Below are 22,742 nucleotides of genomic sequence, written 5' to 3'. Positions count from 1 at the left end.
AGATATTAGCACCGTCTCTGGATCACCTGCAATTATTAGCACCGTCTCTGGATCCCCCTATAACGATTGATATTGCCTCTGGGTCTCTTGCAAATAATAGTGGAATCTTTGGAAACACTGCAAATATTAATACTGTCTCTGGATCCGCTGTAAATATTAGTACTGTGTCTGGATCCCCTGTAAATATTAGTACTGTCTCTGGATCCCCTGTATATATTAGTACCGTCACTGGATCCCCTGTAAATATTCGTACTGTCTCTGGATCCCCTTTTAATATTATTACTGTCCTTGGATCCCCTGTAAATATTACTACTGTCTTTGGATGCCCTGTAAATATGAGTACAGTCTCTGGATCCCCTGTAATTATTAGTACTGTCTCTGGATCCCCTGTAAATATTCGTACAGTCTCTGGATCCTCTGTAAATATTAGTACTGTCTCTGGATCCCCTGTTAATATTAGGACAGTCTCTGGATTCCCTCTAAATATTAGGACTGTCTCCGGATCCCCTGTAAATATTAGTTCTGTCGATGGAACCCCTGTAAATATTAATGCGGTCTCTGGAAATCCTGTAAATATTGGTACCGTCTCTGGAAGCCCTGTAAATATTAGTACCGTCTCTGGATCCCCTGTGAATATTAGTACCGTCTCTGGATCCCCTGTAAATATAGGTACCGTCTCCGGAAGCCCTGTAAATATGAGGACCGTCTCTCGATCACCTGTCGATATTAGCACCGTCTCTGGATCCCCTGTAATTATTAGCACCGTCTCTGGATCCCCCAAAAACGATTGATATTGCCTCTGGGTCTCTTGCAAATAATAGTGTAATCTTCACAAACCCTGCAAATATTAATACTGTCTCTGGATCCACTGTAATATTAGTACCGTCTCTGGATCCCCTGTAAATATTAGTACTGTCTCTGGATCCCCTGTAAATATTAGTACTGTCTCTCGATCCGCTGTATATATTAGTACCGTCACTGGATCCCCTGTAAATATTAGTACTGTCTCTGTATCCCCCTATAACGATTGATATTGTCTCTGGGTATCTTGCAAATAATAGTGTAGTCTCTGGAAACCCAGCAAATATTAATGCTGTCTCTGGATCCACTGTAAATATTAGTACCGGCTCTAGATCCCCTGTAAATATTAGTACCGTCACTGGATCCCCTGTAAATATGAGCACCGTCTCTAGATACCCTATAGATAGTAGTACCATCGCTGGATCCCCTGTAAATATTTGCACCGTCTCTGGATCCCCCTATAACGATTGATATTGCCTCTGGGACTCGTGCAAAGAATAGTGGAATCTCTAGAAACCCTGCAAATATTAATACTGTCTCTGGATCCACTGTAAATATTAGTACCGTCTCTGGATCGCCTGTAAATATTAGTACCGTCTCTGGATCCCCTGTAAATATTAGTACTATCTCTGGATCCCCTCTAAATATTAGTACCGTCACTGGATCTGCTGTAAATATTAGTGCTGTCTCTGGATCCACTGTTAATTTTAGTACTGTCCTTGGATCCCCTGTAATTATTAGTACTATCTCTGGATCCACTGTAAATGGTAGTACAGTCTCTGGATTCCCTCTAAATATTAGTACTGTCTCTGGATCCCCTGTAAATATTAGTACAGTCTCTGGATCCCCTGTAATTATCAGTACTGTCTCTGGATCGCCTGTAAATATTAGTACTGTCTCTGGATCCCCTTTAATTATCAGCACTGTCTCTGGATCCCTGTAAATATTAGAACCGTCTCTGGATACCCTTTAAATATTAGTACTGTCTCTGGATCCCCTGTAATTATTAGTACCGTCACTGGATCCCCTGTAAATGTTAGTACTGTCTCAGGATCCGCTGTAATTATTTGTACTGTATCTGGATCCACTGTAAATATTAGTACCATCTCTGGATCCCCTGTAAATATTTTTGCCGTCTCTGGATCCCTGTAAATATTAGTACTGTCACTGGATCCCCTATTAATATGAGTACTGTCCTTGGATCCCCTGTAAATATTTGTACTGTCTCTGGATCCCCTGGAAATATTAGTACTGTCTTCGGATTCCCTGTAAATATTGGTACTGTCTCTGGATCCCTGTTAATATTAGTACTGTCTCTGGATCCACTCTAAATATTAGTACCGTCTCTAGATCCCCGATAGATATTTGTACCATCGCTGGATCCCCTGTAAATATTTGCACCGTCTCTGGATTCCCGATAACGATTGATATTGCCGGTGGGTCTCTTGCAAATAATAGTGAAATCTCTGGAAACCCTGCAAATATTAATACCGTCTGTGGATCCCCTGAAAATATAAGTACCGTCTCTGGATCCCCTATATATATTAGTACCGTCACTGGATCCCCTGTAAATATTAGAACTGTCTCTGGATCCCCTGTTAATATTAGTACTGTCCTTGGATCCCCTGTAAATATCAGTACTGTCTCTGGATCCCCTGTAAATATTACTACTGCCTTTGGTTCCCCTGTAAATATTAGTACAGTCTCTGGATCCCCTGTAATTATTAGTACTGTCTCTGGATCCCCTGTAAATATTAGTACAGTCTCTGGATCCCCTGTAAATATTAGTACAGAATCTGGATCCCCTTTAAATATTAGTACACTATCTGGATCCCTGTAAATATTAGTACAGTCTCTGGATCCCCTGTAATTATTAGTAATGTCTCTGGATTCCCTGTAAATATTAGTACTGTCTTCGGATCCCCTGTATATATTAGTGCAGTCTCTGGATTCCCTGTAAATATTAGTACTGTCTCTAGATCCCCTCTAAATATTAGTGCCGTCTCTGGATCCCCTGTAAATATTGGTACCGTCTCTGCATCCCCTGTAAATATTAGTGCCGTCTCTGGATCCCCTGTAATTATTAGTACTGTCTCTGGATCCCCTGTAAATATTCGTACAGTCTCTGGATCCTCTGTAAATATTAGTACTGTCTCTGGATCCCCTGTTAATATTAGGACAGTCTCTGGATTCCCTCTAAATATTAGGACTGTCTCCGGATCCCCTGTAAATATTAGTTCTGTCGATGGAACCCCTGTAAATATTAGTACCGTTTCTGGATCCCCTGTAATTATTAATGCGGTCTCTGGAAATCCTGCAAATACTGGTACCGTCTCTGGAAGCCCTGTAAATATTAGTACCGTCTCTGGATCCCCTGTGAATATTAGTACCGTCTCTGGATCCCCTGTAAATATAGGTACCGTCTCCGGAAGCCCTGTAAATATGAGGACCGTCTCTCGATCACCTGTCGATATTAGCACCGTCTCTGGATCCCCTGTAATTATTAGCACCGTCTCTGGATCCCCCAAAAACGATTGATATTGCCTCTGGGTCTCTTGCAAATAATAGTGGAATCTCTGGAAACCCTGCAAATATTAATACTGTCTCTGGATCCACTGTAATATTAGTACCGTCTCTGGATCCCCTGTAAATATTAGTACTGTCTCTGGATCCCCTGTAAATATTAGTACTGTCTCTCGATCCGCTGTATATATTAGTACCGTCACTGGATCCCCTGTAAATATTAGTACTGTCTCTGTATCCCCCTATAACGATTGATATTGTCTCTGGGTATCTTGCAAATAATAGTGTAGTCTCTGGAAACCCAGCAAATATTAATGCTGTCTCTGGATCCACTGTAAATATTAGTACCGGCTCTAGATCCCCTGTAAATATTAGTACCGTCACTGGATCCCCTGTAAATATGAGCACCGTCTCTAGATACCCTATAGATAGTAGTACCATCGCTGGATCCCCTGTAAATATTTGCACCGTCTCTGGATCCCCCTATAACGATTGATATTGCCTCTGGGACTCGTGCAAAGAATAGTGGAATCTCTGGAAACCCTGCAAATATTAATACTGTCTCTGGATCCACTGTAAATATTAGTACCGTCTCTGGATCGCCTGTAAATATTAGTACCGTCTCTGGATCCCCTGTAAATATTAGTACTATCTCTGGATCCCCTCTAAATATTAGTACCGTCACTGGATCTGCTGTAAATATTAGTGCTGTCTCTGGATCCACTGTTAATTTTAGTACTGTCCTTGGATCCCCTGTAATTATTAGTACTATCTCTGGATCCACTGTAAATGGTAGTACAGTCTCTGGATTCCCTCTAAATATTAGTACTGTCTCTGGATCCCCTGTAAATATTAGTACTGTTTCTGGATCCCCTGTAAATACAGGTACCGTCTCCGGAAGCCATCTAAATATTAGTACCGTCTCTAGGTCCCCTGTAGATATTAGCACCGTCTCTGGATCACCTGCAATTATTAGCACCGTCTCTGGTTCCCCCTATAACGATTGATATTGCCTCTGGGTCTCTTGCAAATAATAGTGGAATCTTTGGAAACACTGCAAATATTAATACTGTCTCTGGATCCGCTGTAAATATTAGTACTGTGTCTGGATCCCCTGTAAATATTAGTACTGTCTCTGGATCCCCTGTATATATTAGTACCGTCACTGGATCCCCTGTAAATATTCGTACTGTCTCTGGATCCCCTTTTAATATTATTACTGTCCTTGGATCCCCTGTAAATATTACTACTGTCTTTGGATGCCCTGTAAATATGAGTACAGTCTCTGGATCCCCTGTAATTATTAGTACTGTCTCTGGATCCCCTGTAAATATTCGTACAGTCTCTGGATCCTCTGTAAATATTAGTACTGTCTCTGGATCCCCTGTTAATATTAGGACAGTCTCTGGATTCCCTCTAAATATTAGGACTGTCTCCGGATCCCCTGTAAATATTAGTTCTGTCGATGGAACCCCTGTAAATATTAGTACCGTTTCTGGATCCCCTGTAATTATTAATGCGGTCTCTGGAAATCCTGTAAATATTGGTACCGTCTCTGGAAGCCCTGTAAATATTAGTACCGTCTCTGGATCCCCTGTGAATATTAGTACCGTCTCTGGATCCCCTGTAAATATAGGTACCGTCTCCGGAAGCCCTGTAAATATGAGGACCGTCTCTCGATCACCTGTCGATATTAGCACCGTCTCTGGATCCCCTGTAATTATTAGCACCGTCTCTGGATCCCCCAAAAACGATTGATATTGCCTCTGGGTCTCTTGCAAATAATAGTGGAATCTCTGGAAACCCTGCAAATATTAATACTGTCTCTGGATCCACTGTAATATTAGTACCGTCTCTGGATCCCCTGTAAATATTAGTACTGTCTCTGGATCCCCTGTAAATATTAGTACTGTCTCTCGATCCGCTGTATATATTAGTACCGTCACTGGATCCCCTGTAAATATTAGTACTGTCTCTGTATCCCCCTATAACGATTGATATTGTCTCTGGGTATCTTGCAAATAATAGTGTAGTCTCTGGAAACCCAGCAAATATTAATGCTGTCTCTGGATCCACTGTAAATATTAGTACCGGCTCTAGATCCCCTGTAAATATTAGTACCGTCACTGGATCCCCTGTAAATATGAGCACCGTCTCTAGATACCCTATAGATAGTAGTACCATCGCTGGATCCCCTGTAAATATTTGCACCGTCTCTGGATCCCCCTATAACGATTGATATTGCCTCTGGGACTCGTGCAAAGAATAGTGGAATCTCTAGAAACCCTGCAAATATTAATACTGTCTCTGGATCCACTGTAAATATTAGTACCGTCTCTGGATCGCCTGTAAATATTAGTACCGTCTCTGGATCCCCTGTAAATATTAGTACTATCTCTGGATCCCCTCTAAATATTAGTACCGTCACTGGATCTGCTGTAAATATTAGTGCTGTCTCTGGATCCACTGTTAATTTTAGTACTGTCCTTGGATCCCCTGTAATTATTAGTACTATCTCTGGATCCACTGTAAATGGTAGTACAGACTCTGGATTCCCTCTAAATATTAGTACTGTCTCTGGATCCCCTGTAAATATTAGTACAGTCTCTGGATCCCCTGTAATTATCAGTACTGTCTCTGGATCGCCTGTAAATATTAGTACTGTCTCTGGATCCCCTTTAATTATCAGCACTGTCTCTGGATCCCTGTAAATATTAGAACCGTCTCTGGATACCCTTTAAATATTAGTACTGTCTCTGGATCCCCTGTAATTATTAGTACCGTCACTGGATCCCCTGTAAATGTTAGTACTGTCTCAGGATCCGCTGTAATTATTTGTACTGTATCTGGATCCACTGTAAATATTAGTACCATCTCTGGATCCCCTGTAAATATTTTTGCCGTCTCTGGATCCCTGTAAATATTAGTACTGTCACTGGATCCCCTATTAATATGAGTACTGTCCTTGGATCCCCTGTAAATATTTGTACTGTCTCTGGATCCCCTGGAAATATTAGTACTGTCTTCGGATTCCCTGTAAATATTGGTACTGTCTCTGGATCCCTGTTAATATTAGTACTGTCTCTGGATCCACTCTAAATATTAGTACCGTCTCTAGATCCCCGATAGATATTTGTACCATCGCTGGATCCCCTGTAAATATTTGCACCGTCTCTGGATTCCCGATAACGATTGATATTGCCGGTGGGTCTCTTGCAAATAATAGTGAAATCTCTGGAAACCCTGCAAATATTAATACCGTCTGTGGATCCCCTGAAAATATAAGTACCGTCTCTGGATCCCCTATATATATTAGTACCGTCACTGGATCCCCTGTAAATATTAGAACTGTCTCTGGATCCCCTGTTAATATTAGTACTGTCCTTGGATCCCCTGTAAATATCAGTACTGTCTCTGGATCCCCTGTAAATATTACTACTGCCTTTGGTTCCCCTGTAAATATTAGTACAGTCTCTGGATCCCCTGTAATTATTAGTACTGTCTCTGGATCCCCTGTAAATATTAGTACAGTCTCTGGATCCCCTGTAAATATTAGTACAGAATCTGGATCCCCTTTAAATATTAGTACAGTATCTGGATCCCTGTAAATATTAGTACAGTCTCTGGATCCCCTGTAATTATTAGTAATGTCTCTGGATTCCCTGTAAATATTAGTACTGTCTTCGGATCCCCTGTATATATTAGTGCAGTCTCTGGATTCCCTGTAAATATTAGTACTGTCTCTAGATCCCCTCTAAATATTAGTGCCGTCTCTGGATCCCCTGTAAATATTGGTACCGTCTCTGCATCCCCTGTAAATATTAGTGCCGTCTCTGGATCCCCTGTAATTATTAGTACTGTCTCTGGATCCCCTGTAAATATTCGTACAGTCTCTGGATCCTCTGTAAATATTAGTACTGTCTCTGGATCCCCTGTTAATATTAGGACAGTCTCTGGATTCCCTCTAAATATTAGGACTGTCTCCGGATCCCCTGTAAATATTAGTTCTGTCGATGGAACCCCTGTAAATATTAGTACCGTTTCTGGATCCCCTGTAATTATTAATGCGGTCTCTGGAAATCCTGTAAATATTGGTACCGTCTCTGGAAGCCCTGTAAATATTAGTACCGTCTCTGGATCCCCTGTGAATATTAGTACCGTCTCTGGATCCCCTGTAAATATAGGTACCGTCTCCGGAAGCCCTGTAAATATGAGGACCGTCTCTCGATCACCTGTCGATATTAGCACCGTCTTTGGATCCCCTGTAATTATTAGCACCGTCTCTGGATCCCCCAAAAACGATTGATATTGCCTCTGGGTCTCTTGCAAATAATAGTGGAATCTCTGGAAACCCTGCAAATATTAATACTGTCTCTGGATCCACTGTAATATTAGTACCGTCTCTGGATCCCCTGTAAATATTAGTACTGTCTCTGGATCCCCTGTAAATATTAGTACTGTCTCTCGATCCGCTGTATATATTAGTACCGTCACTAGATCCCCTGTAAATATTAGTACTGTCTCTGTATCCCCCTATAACGATTGATATTGTCTCTGGGTATCTTGCAAATAATAGTGTAGTCTCTGGAAACCCAGCAAATATTAATGCTGTCTCTGGATCCACTGTAAATATTAGTACCGGCTCTAGATCCCCTGTAAATATTAGTACCGTCACTGGATCCCCTGTAAATATGAGCACCGTCTCTAGATACCCTATAGATAGTAGTACCATCGCTGGATCCCCTGTAAATATTTGCACCGTCTCTGGATCCCCCTATAACGATTGATATTGCCTCTGGGACTCGTGCAAAGAATAGTGGAATCTCTAGAAACCCTGCAAATATTAATACTGTCTCTGGATCCACTGTAAATATTAGTACCGTCTCTGGATCGCCTGTAAATATTAGTACCGTCTCTGGATCCCCTGTAAATATTAGTACTATCTCTGGATCCCCTCTAAATATTAGTACCGTCACTGGATCTGCTGTAAATATTAGTGCTGTCTCTGGATCCACTGTTAATTTTAGTACTGTCCTTGGATCCCCTGTAATTATTAGTACTATCTCTGGATCCACTGTAAATGGTAGTACAGTCTCTGGATTCCCTCTAAATATTCGTACTGTCTCTGGATCCCCTGTAAATATTAGTACAGTCTCTGGATCCCCTGTAATTATCAGTACTGTCTCTGGATCGCCTGTAAATATTAGTACTGTCTCTGGATCCCCTTTAATTATCAGCACTGTCTCTGGATCCCTGTAAATATTAGAACCGTCTCTGGATACCCTTTAAATATTAGTACTGTCTCTGGATCCCCTGTAATTATTAGTACCGTCACTGGATCCCCTGTAAATGTTAGTACTGTCTCAGGATCCGCTGTAATTATTTGTACTGTATCTGGATCCACTGTAAATATTAGTACCATCTCTGGATCCCCTGTAAATATTTTTGCCGTCTCTGGATCCCTGTAAATATTAGTACTGTCACTGGATCCCCTATTAATATGAGTACTGTCCTTGGATCCCCTGTAAATATTGGTACTGACTCTGGATCCCTGTTAATATTAGTACTGTCTCTGGATCCACTCTAAATATTAGTACCGTCTCTAGATCCCCGATAGATATTTGTACCATCGCTGGATCCCCTGTAAATATTTGCACCGTCTCTGGATTCCCGATAACGATTGATATTGCCGGTGGGTCTCTTGCAAATAATAGTGAAATCTCTGGAAACCCTGCAAATATTAATACCGTCTGTGGATCCCCTGAAAATATAAGTACCGTCTCTGGATCCCCTATATATATTAGTACCGTCACTGGATCCCCTGTAAATATTAGAACTGTCTCTGGATCCCCTGTTAATATTAGTACTGTCCTTGGATCCCCTGTAAATATCAGTTCTGTCTCTGGATCCCCTGTAAATATTACTACTGCCTTTGGTTCCCCTGTAAATATTAGTACAGTCTCTGGATCCCCTGTAATTATTAGTACTGTCTCTGGATCCCCTGTAAATATTAGTACAGTCTCTGGATCCCCTGTAAATATTAGTACAGAATCTGGATCCCCTTTAAATATTAGTACAGTATCTGGATCCCTGTAAATATTAGTACAGTCTCTGGATCCCCTGTAATTATTAGTAATGTCTCTGGATTCCCTGTAAATATTAGTACTGTCTTCGGATCCCCTGTATATATTAGTGCAGTCTCTGGATTCCCTGTAAATATTAGTACTGTCTCTAGATCCCCTCTAAATATTAGTGCCGTCTCTGGATCCCCTGTAAATATTGGTACCGTCTCTGCATCCCCTGTAAATATTAGTGCCGTCTCTGGATCCCCTGTAATTATTAGTACTGTCTCTGGATCCCCTTTAAATATTAGTACAGTCTCTGGATCCCCTGTAAATATTAGTACAGTATCTGGATCCCCTTTAAATATTAGTACAGTCTCTGGATCACTGTAAATATTAGTGCAGTCTCTGGATCCCCTGTAATTATGAGTACTGTCTCTGGATTCCATGTAAATATTTGTACCGTCACTGGATCGCCTGTGAATATTAGTACTATCTCTGGATCCCCTGTTAATATTAGTCCTGTCCTTGGATCACCTGTAAATATTAGTACCGTCACTGGATCCCCTGTAAATATTATTACAGTCTCTGGATCTCCTGTAATTATTAGTACCGTCTCTGGATCCCCTGTAAATATTAGTATTGACTCTGGATCCCCTGGAAATATTTTTGCAGTCTCTGTATCCCTGTAAATATGAGGACCGTTTCTGGATCCCCTGTAAATATTGGTGCCATCACTGGATCCCCTGTAAATATTAGTACTGTCTCTGGATCCCCTGTAAATATTAGTACGGTCTCTGGATCCCATTTAATTATTAGTACTGTATATGGATCCCGTGTAAACATTAGTACTGTCTCTGGATCCCCTGTATATATTAGTACCGTCACTGGATCCCCTGTAAATTTTAGTACTGTCTCTGGATCACATGTTAACATTAGTACTGTCCTTGGATCCCCTGTAAATATTAGTGCTGTCTCTGGATCCCCTGCAAATATTACTACTGTCTTTGCATCCCCTGTAAATATTAGTACATTATCTGGATCCCCTGTAATTATTAGTACTGTCTCTGGATCCGCTGTAAATATTAGTAATGTATTTGGATCCACTGTAAATATTAGCACAGTCTCTGGATTACCTGTAAATATTAGTACTGTCTATAGATCCCCTGTAAATATTAGTGCCGTCTCTGGATCCCCTGTAAATATTAGTGCCGTATCTGGATCCCCTGTAAATATTGGTACCGTCTCTGGAAGCCATGTAAATATTAGTGCCGTATCTGGATCCCCTGTAAATATTGGTACCGTCTCTGGAAGCCCTGTAAATATTAGGACCGTTTCTGGAATCCGTGTAAACATTAGTACCATCACTAGATCCCCTGTGGATAGTAGTACCGTCTCTGGATCCCCTGTAAGTATTAGCACCATCTCTGGATTCCCCTATAACGATTGATATTGTCTCTGGGTCTCTTGCAAATAATAGTGTAATCTCTGGAAACCATGCAAATATTAATACTGTCTTTGGATCCACTGTAGATATTAGTACCGTCTCTGGATCCCTGTAAATATTAGTACAGTGTCCGGATCCCCTGTAAATATTAGTACCGTCACTGGATCCCCTGTAAATATTAGTACTGTCTCTGGATCCCCTGTAAATATTGGTACCGTGTCTGGAAGCCCTGTAAATATTAATACCGTCTCTAGATCCCCTGTAGATATTAGTAAAGTCTCTGGATCCCTCTAAATATTTGCACCGTCTCTGGATCCCCCTTTTACGATTGATATTGCCTCTGGGTCTCTTGCAAATAATAGTGGAATATCTGGAAATCCTGTAAATATTGGTACTGTCTCTGGATCCATTGTAAATATAAGTACCGTCTCTGGATCCCCTGTAATTATTAGTACTGTCTCTGGATCCCCTGTAAATATTACTACAGTCTCTGGATCCCCTGTAAATATTAGTACACTCTCTGGATCCCCTGTAAATATTAGTACCGTCACTGGATCCCCTGTAAATATTAGTACTGTCTCTGGATCCCCTGTAAATATTGGTACTGTCTCTGGAAGCCCTGTAAATATCAGTACCGTCTCTAGATCCCCTGTAGATATTAGTACCGTCTCTGGATCCCCTGTAAATATTTGCATCGTCTCTGGACCCCCTATAACGATTGATATTGCCTCTCGGTCTCTTGCAAATAATAATGGAATCTCTGGAAACCCTGCAAATATTAATAGTGTCTCTGGATCCACTGTAAATATTAGTACTGTCTCTGGATCCCCTGCAATTATGAGTACTGTCTCTGGCTCCCCTGTAAATATTAGTACAGTCTCTGGATCCCCTGTAAATATTAGTACAGTCTCTGGATCACCTGTAAATATTAGTACAGTCTCTGGATCCCCTGTAAATATTAGTAATGTATTTCGATCCACTGTGAATATTAGTACAGTCTCTGGATTCCCTGTAAATATTAGTACTGTCCATAGATCCCCTGTAAATATTAGTGCCGTCTCTGGATCCCCTGTAAATATTAGTAATTATTTGGATCCCCTGTGGATATTGGTACCGTCTCTGGATCCCCTGTAAATATTGGGACCGTCTCTGGAAGCCCTGTAAATATTAGTACCGTCTCTAGATCCCCTGTAGATATTAGTACCGTTTCTGGATCCCCTGTAAATATTTGCACCTTCTCTGGATCCCACTATAACGATTGATATTGCCTCTGGGTCTCTTGCAAATAATAGTGGAATCTCTGGAAACACTTCAAATATTAATACTGTCTCTGGATCCACTGTAAATATGAGTACTGTCTCTGGATCCCCTGTAAATATTACTACTGTCTTTGGATCCCCTGTGAATATCAGTACAGTCTCTGGATCACCTGTAATTATTAGTACTGTCTCTGGATCCCCTGTAAATATTAGTACTGTCTCTGGATCCCCTGTAAATATTCTTACTGTCTTTGGATCCCCTGTAAATATTAGTACAGTCTCTGGATCCCCTGTAATTATTAGTACTGTCTCTGGATCCCCTTTAAATATTAGTACAGTCTCTGGATCCCCTGTAAATATTAGTAGAGAATCTGGATCCCTTTTAAATATTAGTACAGTCTCTGGATCACTGTAAATATTAGTGCAGTCTCTGGATCCCCTGTAATTATTAGTAGTGTCTCTGGATTCCATTGTAAATATTTGTACCGTCACTGGATCCCCTGTAAATATTAGTACTATCTCTGGATCCCCTGTTAATATTAGTCCTGTCCTTGGATCACCTGTAAATATTAGTACCGTCACTGGATCCCCTATAAATATTAGTACAGTCACTGGATCCCCTGTAATTATTAGTACTGTCTCTGTATCCCCCTATAACGATTGATATTGTCTCTGGGTATCTTGCAAATAATAGTGTAGTCTCTGGAAACCCAGCAAATATTAATGCTGTCTCTGGATCCACTGTAAATATTAGTACCGGCTCTGGATCCCCTGTAAATATTAGTTCCGTCACTGGATACCCTGTAAATATTAGCACCGTCTCTCGATACCCTATAGATAGTAGTACCATCGCTGGATCCCCTGTAAATATTTGCACCGTCTCTGGATCCCCCTATAACGATTGATATTGCCTCTGGGACTCGTGCAAAGAATAGTGGAATCTCTAGAAACCCTGCAAATATTAATACTGTCTCTGGATCCACTGTAAAAATTAGTACCGTCTCTGGATCGCCTGTAAATATTAGTACCGTCTCTGGATCCCCTGTAAATATTAGTACTATCTCTGGATCCCCTCTAAATATTAGTACCGTCACTGGATCTGCTGTAAATATTAGTGCTGTCTCTGGATCCACTGTTAATTTTAGTACTGTCCTTGGATCCCCTGTAATTATTAGTACTATCTTTGGATCCACTGTAAATGGTAGTACAGTCTCTGGATTCCCTCTAAATATTAGTACTGTCTCTGGATCCCCTGTAAATATTAGTACAGTCTCTGGATCCCCTGTAATTATCAGTACTGTCTCAGGATCGCCTGTAAATATTAGTACTGTCTCTGGATCCCCTTTAATTATCAGCACTGTCTCTGGATCCCTGTAAATATTAGAACCGTCTCTGGATACCCTTTAAATATTAGTACTGTCTCTGGATCCCCTGTAATTATTAGTACCGTCACTGGATCCCCTGTAAATGTTAGTACTGTCTCAGGATCCGCTGTAATTATTTGTACTGTATCTGGATCCACTGTAGATATTAGTACCATCTCTGGATCCCCTGTAAATATTTTTGCCGTCTCTGGATCCCTGTAAATATTAGTACTGTCACTGGATCCCCTATTAATATGAGTACTGTCCTTGGATCCCCTGTAAATATTTGTACTGTCTCTGGATCCCCTGGAAATATTACTACTGTCTTCGGATTCCCTGTAAATATTGGTACTGTCTCTGGATCCCTGTTAATATTAGTACTGTCTCTGGATCCACTCTAAATATTAGTACCGTCTCTAGATCCCCGATAGATATTTGTACCATCGCTGGATCCCCTGTAAATATTTGCACCGTCTCTGGATTCCCGATAACGATTGATATTGCCGGTGGGTCTCTTGCAAATAATAGTGAAATCTCTGGAAACCCTGCAAATATTAATACCGTCTCTGGATCCCCTGAAAATATAAGTACCGTCTCTGGATCCCCTATATATATTAGTACCGTCACTGGATCCCCTGTAAATATTAGAACTGTCTCTGGATCCCCTGTTAATATTAGTACTGTCCTTGGATCCCCTGTAAATATTAGTACTGTCTCTGGATCCCCTGTAAATATTACTACTGCCTTTGGTTCCCCTGTAAATATTAGTACAGTCTCTGGATCCCCTGTAATTATTAGTACTGTCTCTGGATCCCCTGTAAATATTAGTACAGTCTCTGGATCCCCTGTAAATATTAGTACAGAATCTGGATCCCCTTTAAATATTAGTACAGTATCTGGATCCCTGTAAATATTAGTACAGTCTCTGGATCCCCTGTAATTATTAGTAATGTCTCTGGATTCCCTGTAAATATTAGTACTGTCTTCGGATCCCCTGTATATATTAGTCCAGTCTCTGGATTCCCTGTAAATATTAGTACTGCCTCTAGATCCCCTGTAAATATTAGTGCCGTCTCTGGATCCCCTGTAAATATTGGTACCGTCTCTGCATCCCCTGTAAATATTAGTGCCGTCTCTGGATCCCCTGTAATTATTAGTACTGTCTCTGGATCCCCTTTAAATATTAGTACAGTCTCTGGATCCCCTGTAAATATTAGTACAGTATCTGGATCCCCTTTAAATATTAGTACAGTCTCTGGATCACTGTAAATATTAGTGCAGTCTCTGGATCCCCTGTAATTATGAGTACTGTCTCTGGATTCCATGTAAATATTTGTACCGTCACTGGATCGCCTGTGAATATTAGTACTATCTCTGGATCCCCTGTTCATATTAGTCCTGTCCTTGGATCACCTGTAAATATTAGTACCGTCACTGGATCCCCTGTAAATATTATTACAGTCTCTGGATCTCCTGTAATTAATAGTACCGTCTCTGGATCCCCTGTAAATATTAGTATTGACTCTGGATCCCCTGGAAATATTTTTGCAGTCTCTGGATCCCTGTAAATATGAGGACCGTTTCTGGATCCCCTGTAAATATTGGTGCCATCACTGGATCCCCTGTAAATATTAGTACTGTCTCTGGATCCCCTGTAAATATTAGTACGGTCTCTGGATCCCATTTAATTATTAGTACTGTATATGGATCCCGTGTAAACATTAGTACTGTCTCTGGATCCCCTGTATATATTAGTACCGTCACTGGATCCCCTGTAAATTTTAGTACTGTCTCTGGATCACATGTTAACATTAGTACTGTCCTTGGATCCCCTGTAAATATTAGTGCTGTCTCTGGATCCCCTGCAAATATTACTACTGTCTTTGCATCCCCTGTAAATATTAGTACATTATCTGGATCCCCTGTAATTATTAGTACTGTCTCTGGATCCGCTGTAAATATTAGTAATGTATTTGGATCCACTGTAAATATTAGCACAGTCTCTGGATTACCTGTAAATATTAGTACTGTCTATAGATCCCCTGTAAATATTAGTGCCGTCTCTGGATCCCCTGTAAATATTAGTGCCGTATCTGGATCCCCTGTAAATATTGGTACCGTCTCTGGAAGCCATGTAAATATTAGTGCCGTATCTGGATCCCCTGTAAATATTGGTACCGTCTCTGGAAGCCCTGTAAATATTAGGACCGTTTCTGGAATCCGTGTAAATATTAGTACCATCACTAGATCCCCTGTGGATAGTAGTACCGTCTCTGGATCCCCTGTAAATATTAGCACCATCTCTGGATTCCCCTATAACGATTGATATTGTCTCTGGGTCTCTTGCAAATAATAGTGTAATCTCTGGAAACCATGCAAATATTAATACTGTCTTTGGATCCACTGTAGATATTAGTACCGTCTCTGGATCCCTGTAAATATTAGTACAGTGTCCGGATCCCCTGTAAATATTAGTACCGTCACTGGATCCCCTGTAAATATTAGTACTGTCTCTGGATCCCCTGTAAATATTGGTACCGTGTCTGGAAGCCCTGTAAATATTAATACCGTCTCTAGATCCCCTGTAGATATTAGTAACGTCTCTGGATCCCTCTAAATATTTGCACCGTCTCTGGATCCCCATTTTACGATTGATATTGCCTCTGGGTCTCTTGCAAATAATAGTGGAATATCTGGAAATCCTGTAAATATTGGTACTGTCTCTGGATCCATTGTAAATATAAGTACCGTCTCTGGATCCCCTGTAATTATTAGTACTGTCTCTGGATCCCCTGTAAATATTACTACAGTCTCTGGATCCCCTGTAAATATTAGTACACTCTCTGGATCCCCTGTAAATATTAGTACCGTCACTGGATCCCCTGTAAATATTAGTACTGTCTCTGGATCCCCTGTAAATATTGGTACTGTCTCTGGAAGCCCTGTAAATATCAGTACCGTCTCTAGATCCCCTGTAGATATTAGTACCGTCTCTGGATCCCCTGTAAATATTTGCATCGTCTCTGGACCCCCTATAACGATTGATATTGCCTCTGGGTCACTTGCAAATAATAATGGAATCTCTGGAAACCCTGCAAATATTAATAGTGTCTCTGGATCCACGGTAAATATTAGTACTGTCTCTGGATCCCCTGCAATTATGAGTACTGTCTCTGGCTCTCCTGTAAATATTAGTACAGTCTCTGGATCCCCTGTAAATATTAGTACTGTCTATAGATCCCCTGTAAATATTAGTGCCGTCTCTGGATCCCCTGTAAATATTAGTAATGTATTTGGATCCCCTGTGGATATTGGTACCGTCTCTGGATCCCCTGTAAATATTGGTACCGTCTCTGGAAGCCCTGTAAATATTAGTACCGTCTCTAGATCCCCTGTAGATATTAGTACCGTTTCTGGATCCCCTGTAAATATTTGCACCTTCTCTGGATCCCACTATAACGATTGATATTGCCTCTGGGTCTCTTGCAAATAATAGTGGAATCTCTGGAAACACTTCAAATATTAATACTGTCTCTGGATCCACTGTAAATATGAGTACTGTCTCTGGATCCCCTGTAAATATTACTACTGTCTTTGGATCCCCTGTAAATATCAGTACAGTCTCTGGATCACCTGTAATTATTAGTACTGTCTCTGGATCCCCTGTAAATATTAGTACTGTCTCTGGATCCCCTGTAAATATTCTTACTGTCTTTGGATCCCCTGTAAATATTAGTACAGTCTCTGGATCCCCTGTAATTATTAGTACTGTCTCTGGATCCCCTTTAAATATTAGTACAGTCTCTGGATCCCCTGTAAATATTAGTAGAGAATCTGGATCCCTTTTAAATATTAGTACAGTCTCTGGATCACTGTAAATATTAGTGCAGTCTCTGGATCCCCTGTAATTATTAGTAGTGTCTCTGGATTCCATTGTAAATATTTGTACCGTCACTGGATCCCCTGTAAATATTAGTACTATCTCTGGATCCCCTGTTAATATTAGTCCTGTCCTTGGATCACCTGTAAATATTAGTACCGTCACTGGATCCCCTATAAATATTAGTACAGTCTCTGGATCCCCTGTAATTATTAGTACTGTCTCTGGATCCATTGTAAATATTAGTACAGTCTCTGGACCCACTGTAAATATTAGAACAGAATCTGGATCCCCTTTAAATATTAGTACAGTCTCTGGATCCCTGTAAATATTAGTACAGTCTCTGGATCAAATGTAATTATTTGGACTGTCCCTGGATTCCCTGTAAATATTAGTGCTGTCTTAGGATCCCCTGTAAATATTAGTGCCGTCTCTCGATCCCCTGTAAATATTAGTGCCGTCTCTGGATCCCCTGTCAATATTGGTACCGTCTCTGGAAGCCCTGTAAATATTAGTACCGTCTCTAGATCCCCTGTAGATATTAGTACCGTTTCTGGATCCCCTGTAAATATTTGCACCTTCTCTGGATCCCACTATAACGATTGATATTGCCTCTGGGTCTCTTGCAAATAATAGTGGAATCTCTGGAAACACTTCAAATATTAATACTGTCTCTGGATCCACTGTAAATATGAGTACTGTCTCTGGATCCCCTGTAAATATTACTACTGTCTTTGGATCCCCTGTAAATATCAGTACAGTCTCTGGATCACCTGTAATTATTAGTACTGTCTCTGGATCCCCTGTAAATATTAGTACTGTCTCTGGATCCCCTGTAAATATTCTTACTGTCTTTGGATCCCCTGTAAATATTAGTACAGTCTCTGGATCCCCTGTAATTATTAGTACTGTCTCTGGATCCCCTTTAAATATTAGTACAGTCTCTGGATCCCCTGTAAATATTAGTAGAGAATCTGGATCCCTTTTAAATATTAGTACAGTCTCTGGATCACTGTAAATATTAGTGCAGTCTCTGGATCCCCTGTAATTATTAGTAGTGTCTCTGGATTCCATTGTAAATATTTGTACCGTCACTGGATCCCCTGTAAATATTAGTACTATCTCTGGATCCCCTGTTAATATTAGTCCTGTCCTTGGATCACCTGTAAATATTAGTACCGTCACTGGATCCCCTATAAATATTAGTACAGTCTCTGGATCCCCTGTAATTATTAGTACTGTCTCTGGATCCATTGTAAATATTAGTACAGTCTCTGGACCCACTGTAAATATTAGAACAGAATCTGGATCCCCTTTAAATATTAGTACAGTCTCTGGATCCCTGTAAATATTAGTACAGTCTCTGGATCAAATGTAATTATTTGGACTGTCCCTGGATTCCCTGTAAATATTAGTGCTGTCTTAGGATCCCCTGTAAATATTAGTGCCGTCTCTCGATCCCCTGTAAATATTAGTGCCGTCTCTGGATCCCCTGTCAATATTGGTACCGTCTCTGGAAGCCCTGTAAATATTAGTACCGTTTCTGGATCCCCTGTAAATATTAGAACCGACTCTGGATCCCCTGTAAATATTAGCACCATCTCTGGATCCCCCTATAACGATTGATATTGTCTCTGGGTCCCTTGCAAATAATAGCGGAATGTCTGGAAAACCTGCAAAAATTAATACTGTCTCTGGATCGACTGTAAACATTAGTACCGTCTCTGGGTCCCCTGCAAATATTAGTACCGTCTCTGGATCTCCTGTAAATATTAGTGTTGACTCTGGATCCCCTGGAAATATTTTTGCAGTCTCTGGATCCCTGAAAATATTAGTACCGTTTCTGGATCCCCTGTAAATATTGGTGCCGTCACTGGATCCCCTGTAAATATTAGTACTGTCTCTGGATCCCCTGTAAATATTAGTACCGTCTCAAGATCCCATTTAATGATTAGTACTGTCTCTGGATCCCGTGTAAATATTAGTACTGTCTCTGGATCCCCTGTATATCAGTACCGTCACTGGATCCCCTGTAAATATTAGTACTGTCTCTGGATCACATGTTAATATTAGTACTGTCCTTGGATCCCCTGTAAATATTAGTGCTCTCTCTGGATCCCCTGTAAATATTACTACAGTCTTTGGATCCCCTGTAAATATTAGTACAGTCTCTGGATCCCCTGTAAATATTAGTACTGTCTCTGGATCCACTGTAAATATTAGTAACGTCTCTGGATCCCCTGTAAATATTTTTGCAGTCTCTGGATCCCTGTAATTATTAGTACCGTCTCTGGATCCCCCAATAACGATTGATATTGCCTCTGGGTTTCTTGCAAATAATAGTTTAATCTCTGGAAACCCGGTAAATATTAATACTTTCTCTGGATCCACTTTAAATATTAATACCGTCTCTGGATCCCTTGTAAATATTAGTACCCTCTCTGGATTCCTTTTAAATATTACTACCGTCTCTAGATCCCCTGTAGATATCAGTACCGTTTCTGGATCCCCTGTAAATATTAGCACCGTCTCTGTATCCCCCTATAACGATTGATATTGTCTCTGGGTATCTTGCAAATAATAGTGTAGTCTCTGGAAACCCAGCAAGTATTAATGCTGTCTCTGGATCCACTGTAAATATTAGTACCGGCTCTGGATCCCCTGTAAATATTAGTACCGTCACTGGATCCCCTGTAAATATTAGCACCGTCTCTAGATACCCTATAGATAGTAGTACCATCGCTGGATCCCCTGTAAATATTTGCACCGTCTCTGGATCCCCCTATAACGATTGATATTGCCTCTGGGTCTCGTGCAAAGAATAGTGGAATCTCTAGAAACCCTGCAAATATTAATACTGTCTCTGGATCCACTGTAAATATTAGTACCGTCTCTGGATCGCCTGTAAATATTAGTACCGTCTCTGGATCCCCTGTAAATATTAGTACTATCTCTGGATCCCCTCTAAATATTAGTACCGTCACTGGATCTGCTGTAAATATTAGTGCTGTCTCTGGATCCACTGTTAATTTTAGTACTGTCCTTGGATCCCATGTAATTATTAGTACAGTCTCTGGATTCCCTCTAAATATTAGTACTGTCTCTGGATCCCCTGTAAATATTAGTACTGTCTCTGGATCACCTGTAAATATTAGTGCAGTCTCTGGATCCCCTGTAATTATCAGTACTGTCTCTGGATCGCCTGTAAATATTAGTACTGTCTCTGGATCCCCTTTAATTATCAGCACTGTTTCTGGATCCCTGTAAATATTAGAACCGTCTCTGGATACCCTTTAAATATTAGTACTGTCTCTGGATCCCCTGTAATTATTAGTACCGTCACTGGATCCACTGTAAATATTAGTACTGTCTCAGGATCCGCTGTAATTATTTGTACTGTATCTGGATCCACTGTAAATATTAGTACCATCTCTGGATCCCCTGTAAATATTTTTGCCGTCTCTGGATCCCTGTAAATATTAGTACTGTCACTGGATCCCCTATTAATATGAGTACTGTCCTTGGATCCCCTGTAAATATTTGTACTGTCTCTGGATCCTCTGGAAATATTACTACTGTCTTCGGATTCCCTGTAAATATTGGTACTGTCTCTGGATCCCTGTTAATATTAGTACTGTCTCTGGATCCACTCTAAATATTAGTACCGTCTCTAGATCCCCGATAGATATTTGTACCATCGCTGGATCCCCTGTAAATATTTGCACCGTCTCTGGATTCCCGATAACGATTGATATTGCCGGTGGGTCTCTTGCAAATAATAGTGAAATCTCTGGAAACCCTGCAAATATTAATACCGTCTCTGGATCCCCTGAAAATATAAGTACCGTCTCTGGATCCCCTATATATATTAGTACCGTCACTGGATCCCCTGTAAATATTAGAACTGTCTCTGGATCCCCTGTTAATATTAGTACTGTCCTTGGATCCCCTGTAAATATTAGTACTGTCTCTGGATCCCCTGTAAATATTACTACTGCCTTTGGTTCCCCTGTAAATATTAGTACAGTCTCTGGATCCCCTGTAATTATTAGTACTGTCTCTGGATCCCCTGTAAATATTAGTACAGTCTCTGGATCCCCTGTAAATATTAGTACAGAATCTGGATCCCCTTTAAATATTAGTACAGTATCTGGATCCCTGTAAATATTAGTACAGTCTCTGGATCCCCTGTAATTATTAGTAATGTCTCTGGATTCCCTGTAAATATTAGTACTGTCTTCGGATCCCCTGTATATATTAGTGCAGTCTCTGGATTCCCTGTAAATATTAGTACTGTCTCTAGATCCCCTGTAAATATTAGTGCCGTCTCTGGATCCCCTGTAAATATTGGTACCGTCTCTGCATCCCCTGTAAATATTAGTGCCGTCTCTGGATCCCCTGTAATTATTAGTACTGTCTCTGGATCCCCTTTAAATATTAGTACAGTCTCTGGATCCCCAGTAAATATTAGTACAGTATCTGGATCCCCTTTAAATATTAGTACAGTCTCTGGATCACTGTAAATATTAGTGCAGTCTCTGGATCCCCTGTAATTATGAGTACTGTCTCTGGATTCCATGTAAATATTTGTACCGTCACTGGATCGCCTGTGAATATTAGTGCTATCTCTGGATCCCCTGTTAATATTAGTCCTGTCCTTGGATCACCTGTAAATATTAGTACCGTCACTGGATCCCCTGTAAATATTATTACATTCTCTGGATCCCCTGTAAATATTAGTACAGTCTCTGGATACCCTGTAATTATTAGTACTGTCTCTGGATCCCCTGTAAATATTAGTACAGTCTCTGGATCCCCTCTAAATATTAGTACAGTCTCTGGATCCCTGTAAATATTAGTACACTCTCTGGATCTCCTGTAAATATTAGTACAGTCTCTGGATGCCCTGTAAATATTATTAATGTATTTGGATCCATTGTAAATATTAGTACAGTCTCTGGAAGTCCTGTAACGATTGGAACCGTTTCTGGATCCCCTGTAAATATTAGTACCATCACTAGATCCCCTCTGGATATTAGTACCGTCTCTGGATCCCCTGTAAATATTTGTACAGTCTCTGGTTTCCCTGTAATTATTAGCACTGTTTTATTATCCCCTGTAAATAATAGTACAGTCTCTGGATTCCCTGTAAATAGTAGTACCGTCTCTCGATCCCCTGTAAATATTAGTGCCGTCTCTGGATCCCCTGCAAATATTAGTATCATAGAGAGTCATAGAGTCATACAGCACGGATAGAGGCCCTTCGGCCCATCGTGTCCGCGCCGGCTATCAGCCCTTTCTACTCTAATCCCATATTCCAGCATTTGGTCCGTAGCCTTGTATGCTATGGCATTTCAAGTGCTCATCCAAATGCTTCTTGAATGTTGTGAGGGTTCCTGCCTCCAC

Source organism: Heptranchias perlo, unplaced genomic scaffold (assembly GCF_035084215.1).
Source record: "Heptranchias perlo isolate sHepPer1 unplaced genomic scaffold, sHepPer1.hap1 HAP1_SCAFFOLD_88, whole genome shotgun sequence".
NCBI lineage: Eukaryota > Metazoa > Chordata > Chondrichthyes > Hexanchiformes > Hexanchidae > Heptranchias > Heptranchias perlo.
The sequence above is the reverse complement of the archived record's forward strand: the minus strand, read 5'-3'. Positions refer to the sequence as shown.